The sequence below is a fragment of the Hetaerina americana genome, unplaced genomic scaffold (genome assembly GCF_022747635.1).
Source record: "Hetaerina americana unplaced genomic scaffold, ioHetAmer1.1.p SCAF_3, whole genome shotgun sequence".
NCBI classification, from domain to species: domain Eukaryota; kingdom Metazoa; phylum Arthropoda; class Insecta; order Odonata; family Calopterygidae; genus Hetaerina; species Hetaerina americana.
This window is the reverse complement of record NW_027286874.1, coordinates 8,322,189-8,333,714: the sequence shown is the minus strand read 5'-3', so window position 1 is coordinate 8,333,714 and position 11,526 is coordinate 8,322,189.

Genomic DNA, 11,526 nt, shown 5'->3' with positions numbered 1-11,526 from the left:
AATTACTTTCGTTAAGTCCCTTTCCAAACTCCTGATTTGTTCTCGTTTCACATAGTTTGCAAACTTTTATTACCACTTCCTCAGAGAATTATCCTAAATTCAAGAGGAAAGTTTTCAAGAGTCAATTGGGGTTTTAAGGATCTTTCCAAATGATGCGATATTTACTCTGGTTTCAAATTGTATCATACTTTATTTTGGGTCAAACGGTAATAACCTTTAAAAAGACCCAGGGGAGGAAATTCACTTCTTCTTTAATAATTCATGGGCAACTAGATCTATTAAAAATTCATACCCAAAATGATACTATTTTAGTTCTCAGTGTCCCTTATAAAGGTGGATCAAATCACCTTGCCGAACTAAACGATTTATAAAGGATATTTTGTACCTTATAGCAATTTAAATCAAAAGCTATTTCGATTCATTTAGAATGAATTAGCGGATTAAAATCGGCAACTTATGGCAATTGGACGATATGATTAGAAATATTGACGAGAGAAGACGAATCTAAAAACAGAGTTAGGTAGAAGAAAGCATGAATAGTCAGATGCAATTATAAACTGAGAATAGAAACAAAGAGAGAAAAGGAAACGTAGTTGAAGCTGCAGTGCGAGGATATTTATTTAGTTAGCATTAGTCTGAAAACAGCACATTTTGGCCATTACATCAGACTATAACAATGATAACAATGGACTCAAATACAAACATCCAATGAAAAGTTTACAGAGGAAGCGTAAAATTGGTAAACTATAGGTACAAGAAGGTGAAAGGTTTTGCCCGGGGGAGTAATAAAGATAAATCAGAGCAGACTATTAAAGATAACGGCAAAAAATTATTATATCACCCGCGTAAGATTCGAGAGAAGTGGAAAAAATATACAATGAGTATTTAGAGGGTAAGGATATAAGTTTAGCACGTTTAAACCTATAAATAGGATATGACGTAGACGAGAACACTTTAGGTTCATGCATATTTGATGTTGAGATAGAAAGGGCGTTCAGGGAATTGAAATCAAATAGGGCCGTGAAGGTAGATGAAATTACCGGGAATTACGTACTTAACGGTTTAGGATAACATGAACGGAAGAGTTATTATGAGCTAATTCGTGGCATTTATGAGGAAGGTATTTCGCCATGAGAGTTCGTCAGATCAGTGCTAGTTCCCATCCCAAAAAAGAGAAATGCAGACATATCTCAGGTCCACAGAACAACTAGTTTGATTTTGCACGCAGCTAAAGCCCTCATCAGGTTCATCAATAGGAGGATTGAGAGCGGGGAAAATGATTACTTTGGGGAAAATCAGTTTTGGTTCAGGAGGGAGGAAGAGATAGCGCGTTGCCATAGCAATTATAAGATCACAAATAGACAGGCACAAAGAATACAATCGGGATGTATTTGTCTGTTTTGAAGGTTTCTAAAAGGCGTTCGAGAGAGTGAATTGGGTATACATTATGAATATGCTGCAAAAAGTAGGAGTATATTGGAGGATACACGACTTATCCGTAACCTGTACTTATCTCAGTCAGCTCAGGTTCGAGGGACGGATGGTGAGACGGGATGGAAAGTTTTGGGAAGAGAAGAAAAAACAGCGGTGTCCATTTTCTCCCGTGACCTTCAACGCATATGTTAAAGAAATTGTTAAATAGGCATGGGAAGAACAGGAATGAAAATACGTGGGGAACTCATTAAATCAATCAGTTTTGCAGGTGATCAAGCTTTAGCTAACCAGGCAGCCAAAGTACTTCAATCTTTTCAAAGAAACTGCGGCAGATGCCAAGGGGAATGATTTTTACACTCTGAAATTGTTGCATTGCTTCAATCTTACTTAACATATTAGAAAACCCACTGTTAAAGCTATGGGATAGCAAGAATCAATGTGGCAGAAAAAAGACAATGACGCTTTCGATAAAAAGTAAATCCAAGTTAAGCATTGAAGTAGAAGGGGAAAAACTAGAGCAGGTACAACAGTTTACGTATCCTGGAAGTGCCTTTGACCAAGATGCTCACAGTAGCTGCGATATGATAAAAGGCTTCCATAAGGAGGTTGGAATTGATGAGAGGGATGTCAAGTAAGGAGGTTAACAAAAGACGTGAAAACTTATGGAGTTTGGTTTTTAGGGCTTCGAGACTTGGTCGTTGAAGCAAGACGAAAGGTGTAATTTGGAGGCTTTAGAAATGTGTGTGTGAAGAATGATGGAAAAGGTAAAGATGGACGGAGTGGAAATCAAACGGAGCATTACTAGGCATGGTGGGGGAGGAGAGGGGATTTCTTGGCGAAATCCAAAGAAGGCAGGAAAGACGGATGGAGGGCTTTTATATTCGCGATAGAATACTGGGGACTGTGATGGAGGAGAGGACGTTCTTCAAGCGATGTGGAGGTAGAAAGAGGATGGCGTATGTTGGATGAAATGGAGGAAGAATGCATGAATGTGGAATCAAACAATAGTTCATTGCAGTTGAGGCGTCAGGTTTCAGTTTTTAGTAGGTTAAGGCTAAGAAATATAGCAGTGTAAAATATATACATTCAAAAAGCCTACATTAATCGGAAGAGCAACACATTTTCAAGATTTAAATGGGCACGGAGAGGTTAAAGTAAAAACATAAAAATTCATATTTTTTGGATGAATTGAGACCAAAATATTCGACTACAAATTCGCCATTTTTTCACGAAGTGTCAACTATTAAATATGTAACGACCAAATGAACTGATGATTCAGTTTGAAGTTGACAACATTTTGAAACATTTTAATCTTTAAAGAGTTTAAAAACTTGCATCTAATAGATATTAAATAATAAATGAAAACTTCTCAGAACCTCTATTTTGTCTAAGTGTTCTAAAAATATATCTTAGTAGACTCGTGTGAGTGGGCTGAAGTGAATATCCTACCTAACAGAAATCTCTGCTAAAAAGTTTCACGGATCCAGAGTTCCCACTACTATTCCTAAAGTTAATATATGGAAAAGGAAGGCAGATAAAGTTCAATTCACAGCCTAAGGTATTTAAAAAAATGTAAGAGAAAATAGACTGAATTAAGTAATTTGAATGTATTACCGGGAATCCGGGATGGCTTTGGGGATAACAGGAAATTTAGACCACCATAACTTTCCGGTGGGCAAAAATAAGCTAATTTCAATGAAACTTAAGGCTGTTTACTTTTTACCATCACAAGTAAAGTCTGTGCTTCCTCCGTTGATTTTCATTTCGATAATATAAGCAATAACTCTCCTGAACCCTTATTAGTAATATAAATGCTTTTCTACTTGGTTATTATAGTCGCAATTCCATAGAACATATAAAATATTGTCCCGTGTCACCAAATATATAATTTTGTGACGCTTGAAATCATTCAACTTTTTCTAATATTTAATTCTTAAGATTCTGACTGCCGTTTATTGACTTTATTCTTTTTGCACCACTAGATTAAAATTGCTAGTTTCAGTAAGATAAAAAAATCAATTTAACAAACTTTTAAACACCCATTGGCTCATAGGGAAGCACAGAATTGATCTCTTCCTCGCCTGTAGACGAATGGTAATTTCGATACCTCATGAAACACAAATCAATGAAAAGACCATTGAAGAAAATTCTTGTACATGGACAATGACATACTATAAATATCTTTGAAAAATGTAGGAATTACAAATACAGGTTCACGTGTGGGTATTTCAACAAGCCCTTGGGTGGATGAAGTTCATTCATTCGGGTTAGGTGTATTACATTATCTCCTTCTGCCATTTATTATTTTCCAGAAGGTTCACGAAACCAAATAAACCACATTTACATCTACAATTTAACATTTACAAAATATTTCACAAGTTGCCGCGCGGGCGTTGGGTGGTAGTTGTTGGGATAACAACCATGCATGCACAAATATTAGTTCAAGAATGCATTTGAATATATATTTATTGAGATAGATATTTTAGTACCCTGCAAGTCACCGCTAGGGTGTGTGGCAGGAGTTGATTATGTAAACATTAGACTAATTTTTACCCGAACATGACACTACCGCGGTCGGACAATGTTATTATGATCCCCTATCGTTCGTGGAAAAAATGAAATCTTAAATCTATCTCTTCTACACTCCATCTCTCTAATTTTATTTACTTGATCTCTCCTACCGTAGTACGATGGGGGTAATAATACATTCTCAACATCACTGCTAAAGAGATACCCTTCGAATTTATGCAAGAGTAATTTAACCTTCGCTCCGAGAGTGATTCCCAACCTAGCTCCTCCAATATTTTGGAAACGCTACTAAGTTTATCACAACAACGTTTTACAAATCTAGCTCCTCTATGCTTCAGGCGATTGATTTCCGGTAATCAATTTATCTTCGTGAGGATCCCACACACTATCAGCATATTCCTAATGAGGTCTAACCAGCGAAAGACAACATTTCTCTTTGACCTTTTCATCACATTTCTAATTAATCCTAATTTTTCGTTAGCTTATCCACATATTCCCCGTACGTGTTTCACCAAGGAGGAGTCGTTTTCTAGATGATGATGGGTGTACCGAGGTAATGCCTGCGTGTGAACCCGAATCTTCTTCAAGTAGACCAACCTCGCCCCAAAAGTATTGCATGTGTACACGTCATAACAATGGAATACCGGAATATTTTGTTCTGAAAATAGAACAAGTAATTATGCGACACCAACATAAGTTAGGACGTCGCAGATTTATGAAAAATAACTATACTCGACCAACTAAAAGTTAGAATTTTAAATAATCCCAACAAATGGGATGCGGGAGATATGGCACTTGATTTTGTCAATAGCCGCAGATTGCTTCAGATAAGGGGCGGAAAAACCACTAGACATTCGAGGCCATAATGTTGTAAACACATTCGCAGGTGAGACCGCTGTTATACGGAAACTAAGAATTAAAATGGTAATTTACGAGTGCTCGTATTATGTACCTAGTGTATATTTTATTAACCGAGTGAATTCCTGTGCGTGTATGCATAATTTATGCAAACAAAAATATAACTATAAACCAATACAGTGAGGACCATACGTGCACACTTGAGTGTGTAGGCAAGGCGACGTCACCGAATGAAGTTCCAGACCAGTTGGATCCGCCCCTAAACTACCCAGACCTCTGCCTCGAGTAACACTGCGCATCAATCTTATACTTGTTGCCTACCACCGTAACTGGCGTAGAGTGGGAAACAGATACTGCCGGCAGCTGTCCCGTCATTAACCACAGACGTGCTAATCCCAAGGCGTGCTACAACCCATACTATATCGATCGGCATTGACAGCAAGCCATTACACCAAAAAGAACTAATTTCATACAGGCCACGGATGAAATCTTTGAATCTCTCTTTCCCCGGAGAATATAATACAAATCTGAATGGCCATGACACCCACTCTGATAGCCCTAAAAGACTCTGTGATTGAGTTTTAGATGCCTGGGATCAACACCCATTTTTTGGAAAAAGCGCACTTCCGTTTCGGTATCCGAAATTTGTAATTCGGAACTCTTTAACCCTCTCGATCTGGAGTGGCCTTGGGCAACCCCAAATGGCCATTCCGCACTAATGTTTGGCCAATCGAATTTCGTCGGATAATAATCATTAAGTGGAGGTGCGTAAAAAATGTCAGCCTGAAAAAAATCAAAAATTTACACTATTTGAATTTTAAAAAGTATATTTTCTAAAGCATAAAATCTTTTCCTATCTTAAAAAACAGCTACTTGATTTTTATGAACATTACTGAGAACAAAAAACTTATCTCAGTAATCCGAAAAAATTAACCACCCTGTTAGACCATTCGCGGACATTTACCATTCTTCCATCTCAGATAGGACAGTGTCCAAGGCGTCAATTGGTGATAATTATGTTTTTCCATGTCAACGCAAATTAAAAAAATGGTCAATTATCACATTCTACCTTTTATAAACCAACCATGGTCTCAACAGAATGTATCATCATTAAGGTAGCACTCAGTACTTTCGTCTTCGATTGTAGAACCTTTTCTTCAGAGTCCTTCTGGAATTGAAGGAGCAATTGGTAATGGCAGGGACCTAATCTGGGCTCTAAGAAGGATGTGGGCAGATTTTCCCATGAAATTAATGAAACATCCTATTCACGAGTGTTTTCCTCATGGTTCGAAGTGTTGCCGTAAGACAAAATAACCCAGTCACTTCTTTCTCACCATTTGCCTTCCTTAATGACTTTCCTCAAGTTTTTCGGCATCTCGAACTTCGTCGAAGAGCTCGCTCTTAGCCATGAAAATAGGTCTCTCGCAGTCGAACATTTTTTCCAAAATCTTTCCGGCAGGTGACGTGACTTCGAACTCTTTCCTTAATGGCAAGCTCCTCGAGCATTTCCACGCTACCGTAGCTGTTCTGGATGCTCTTTCATTCATACACTCACTCGTACCCTAATAAATCATTTTCCCCGTGACTTTTTTATCGGACCTTCTCAGCTCTTTTTCTTTCTATACCAATCAAAGAAATACATTTCCTCTCAAGGAATCATCATTCCATCTCCTGTATCCCTTCTCGTGGCCGTCAACTCTTATCCTTTTCTATGCACTTATGATAGTTCTTTTATCCTCTCATTTCATTTTTCAGCATCCGTTACTTGCGCCAGGTTTCCAAGAATCTTCTACCCCGGTCTTCTCTAACATGGGCTCAGACCCATACTGCACCGCACATACTATTGTTGCTATTCAGAATTAATAAAGACCTCGTCGAAATTTTTCAAATCATAACATTTTTCAGGCATCATTTTATGATGCAAATATTTCCATTTTTACGAACGCTGTGGAAGGTTTTCACCCCAAGTTAACTTTTTCTTCAATGCATGCTAGGGAAATCTTTTATTTTATTTGGAGAAGTGTAATCTTTTCCGCGGTTGAATGACTACTGCTGTCCCAGGGAAAATAATTCACATCCACGCCTTCTCTAGATATCCAGTTTAACATTTAATTTAAGAGTAATGGAAACTCAAAGAGACTCGGAACTGAAATAAAGCGACTTCTCATAAAAAGATAAAATTTCAATCGGCTCCCACAATATCTTTTCCGTCGTAGCTATGGTATTATTAATCATAAGTTTTCCTGTGGTATTATTAATCATGGGTTTTCCTGTGAGTAATCAATACACAATTTTTAAATCTTACTCTGTAAAGATAAATAGAATGGTTTGAAGCGTCACTTTGTGGGAGCGATTCATATCGGAAAAGAAAACACTTTGTTCTTCCACATATATTCATATATTAATATAGTAGGTGGAAGAACCAAGTATTTTCTTTTCCATTGTAAAGATAGGCGACTTACTTGGATGCCACCCACATTAACTATTAACTATGACACCAGTAAGCCATCGCATTTACGGAGTAATTTTTTTCTCCATTCTAAGTAACCCATTATGTTGCCATTAGTCTATCTAACCTTAATGTCCTCGTGTTGTCTTTCTTGTCACCAGTAGCCCGTATTAGACGCATAGGAAAGTAATTGACACTTTAATATTGTAGTTCAGGTAACTGTAATTATCATTATCTATAATATTTGAATTATTCAAAAGATTTATTGTACATTGCAATTACCAAAAAATGAATGTTTGATATTGCACGCCAGGTGCTAACACTGAGCGGTGTGGCGCTCCCTGCCACACACCCCAGTGGAGATATCATTAATATACATTTCGAGATATCATGTATATGCTGAAACAAAATAGGAGAATCGGGTACGCTTAAAACCTCAGGGGCGCCTGAGGGCCGTGGGTCACCTTTCATTTAAAATGTTGAGCTACAAGCTTCGAAAATATACTCGAGTAATAATAATAAAAGTCCGATTGCAACTGCTGCGTTAGTCAGCACAAATATCAAAGAGCAAACAAAATCGCCAATAGAAAAAAAACTCTCCTCCCGCGGCATTTTGCTCGAAAAAAGAACAGAGATCATGACCCAGGACCGTCACCGTTTCTCACAAAGACTCGAAATAAAAGAACGCGAATACCACCATCACCACTTTCGATCACGGACTCCGTCCCAGACAAATAAAAGACGGATAATGACACAATAATGCAAGGTATTCCATCGCGGTAGCATTTCACCGCAAATTCAATTTCCTGACGGCCGTATTAAAACATAATTGGAGCTAGAGTGACGACATATACTGGTCACCCCACTCCACCGGCGCCAGAGCTGCCCCGTCCCCCGATGGACTCATTATCGCGTTAAACGAACCCTTGCGCAACAATTTGCTCCCATCACTCAAGAGCCCCTACAACCTGTCCGTCTATTCCGCTCACGCCAGACTTCATTCAATTCCACCACATTTTCAAGTCGGTCGCCCTCCTCCATTCCTCTTTCGTCTCCTCCCTTCATCTCTCACGTCCTCAGCATTCCTCCTCCTATCACGTCTAGACAGGCTTCGGCTGTGATTACCCATCGCTCCCTCCGTCCTCATTGGAACAACTTCTATTCTCAGGGCCAACATTCATTCACCAACGGCCATCCTTCTAAAAAGGCTATGCCGGCACATGCGAATGTTACGCTCTTCTTTTGATGATGATGAATTTTCGTCAGGTTCACAATATTTCGCTGATATTTATGTTAATGGATAACTATACATATAATCTTGGCACATACACAACCTCAGGAACAAATATTTTTTTTTCATTAAGATAATAAATGAGGCAATGACTCATGTTTGCTGTCTCCATGTATTCAGTTTTCCTTAGAGCGGGGCGTATGAAATCCGATGGCGGAAGAGGGCATTAATCTCAAAATGGGTTTTCATGGTATTAATAAACTGAAATAACTAGCCAAATCCTTTAAAAAGCTTCAATAATTTAGCATGGGTTACAAATATATTTCCATCTTGCATATCACCATTTTCGGTATTTCAACCATCATTTCCTTCAAAGCTCAAGGATACAGATAATACATCTTCCGACATTTAAATCTTTTTGTGTTTCCAGGTTGATACCTGATTATTATCGGAAACGGAAGAGAGTCGAGATCTAAAACCAATACACTACGTTCAGCAGATCATACTCAACGGAAAATAATCTCTGAAATAGCACATCAATCAACGAAACACATCGAAAGTATCCCCCAAAGCACACGACTCAGTCATCCGTTCGTGTTTCGATATTTTCACTGACCCAAGAATACAACGAGTAATATACGAGTATGCAGCGGGGCGTAAGGATTTGTAAGGTTTCCTGTCGCGGACAATTCTCCGCGCTATTGCGAATCGCTCCTCGTGCCCTCGAAATCGCTGCGGAGAAGCCGCAAGGGCGGATACGAATGGGAGACAATGCTGTGCTGGTGTCAAACCGATCGCTTCTCTTTTAGCGAGGTTAAATTGGAAACAATCGATTTTAAATTACGAGAGCATTTGGTGACGATAAAAAGAAGCACCTCTAGAGTGAGAGAACTTTCCAGCTTAAAGTGTACGCTTTGTTTTCGCAACTTCTAAGAGCAAATTAATATGGAACTAAAGGACGGAGACGAAACAACTTGGAGAATGAAAAAATGAAGAATTATGTAGGTAAAGAGATTGAAATAACAATCAACAACTCATTCACCTTCATTTTAAAAGCAAACTCAGTAATCAACCCTAAGGTTTGTTCGTTTGGTGAAGGTAACACCTCACTCGTTCCACAACCTAAGGTGAGAGGAATTCGCACATTTAAAGAGTTTGGGGGTCCGTTCCTTCAATTGTGTCGTCTGCGATTTCGGAGGAACGTCCGTTATTCGAAAAATGACACGCCATGGGTGAAGTTCACTGTGACCACAATTGGCGAACACCTTGACTTGAGCCCGGGCCCTTCAGTCCGCACCGCACGCACTACACACATGACTATCTCAACCCCTTTGTTGTAAAATACAAAAGACCGTTTTATTAGGTTTAAAAATACCGCGTAAATCTGGAAGCATATTCATATCATAAAAATGATGAAAACACATTGCATATAAATATGGACTTGGGATTGGAAACTTTGTTTACACAAGTTCTCCAAAGGTTTACAGAATTTCCTTTTTTTATATTCAAATTTTGCTTTTTTTACTTGATAATGTGCGTCACTTACAGCTTATCTTAGGGTTTCTACGTAAATCTTAACACAAGACATTATCAAGTATATCAGCGAATCGTACTTACACCACCTCTCGGCCACATTCAAATATCCTAAGTGTAAGCTGTATTGTCTCGCAGCCAACCACAGCTTCTCTCATTGAAGTTAGTTGTGCAAGAGATTTTACGTCCCACATTTAAAATAACAGATAAAAAGTCCAGAATATTTCCAACTGGGAAGCCAGTACACCACGGCATTTTTCAACCTCTACCTGTCCATTAGCTATTGATATTGACTGGTTGAATTGAAAATCTCATTATCAATCAGGATAAATGATGAGTATATCCAAGAAGGTAAAGGTTTTTCCGATCGTCCTCCACGGGAATGTGGTATTCCAGCGAGTAGAGGGCTGTGCTACTTACCTGAGGGTCCGGGTTAGATTCTGGGAGACGCTTTCGGGAAGTCATATTTTCACCCAAGCTGTGTGATGTTTTAGATATCACACATCTCCCTGGGAAACCATAGGCGACACAGGGAAATGAACTGGTCCCCCACTATCTTGACGCGTGAATTTTCACACACCGTTGGGCTTAATACTGGGTTAAGTCTACGCTCACCTATTACAACAGCCTTCGGGGTGCCTCCACATGATGCTATCCTGGAACTGAGTGCATCTATAGCGTGCTTTTCATTCCTCAAGTGAGATGGTTTTAAGTTTTAAATTTTAGTTGAATATTTTGAAAAATCAACACAAGGTCCGATACATTATCAATGGAGGCTATTGCTGAGTACGCCTCTTGGTTACAGGTACCATGAAAGCCGATACAGGTGATATGAGCTACGAGTGAACATACACATCCCTAAGAAAGCATTCGCATCGGAGCACGCTGCTATTCCATTCAAGATGAGCGCACAATGAGAAAATAAATTACTCCATAGCTCACAAAGACCGAGATTCAAATTTACACCGTATTTGATACGCACAATTGTTCACACAATAAAATGCACGGCACATGACGTGTGTGTGTGTATATATATATATATATATATATATATATATATATATATATATATATATATATATATATATATATATATATATACACATACATACATAGACACAAACTTTTCAGACCACCCACGTATACTATATTCATTCTCATGGAAATAGATATAAGGAAAAGGGATAGGACCACAAAAAAGGACGAACACAGGAGGATCCACCCGGCAAGGTTAGAGCATCCGCCCGGAAAGTGGAAGGATCCGATGTTCAAGTCCCGGTCTAGGAAATATTTTCGCGATTGCGATTTGCACAATTCCGCCTTCCCCACCTTTCCTGTGTTAATCCTTTAAATGTGTTCCTATCCCTTTCCCCTATATCTTATCCATTTGAATGAATATTTGTATATATATATATATATATATATATATATATATATATATATATATATATATATATATATATTTCTTCCCTCCCCGGACAAAAACCTTGAC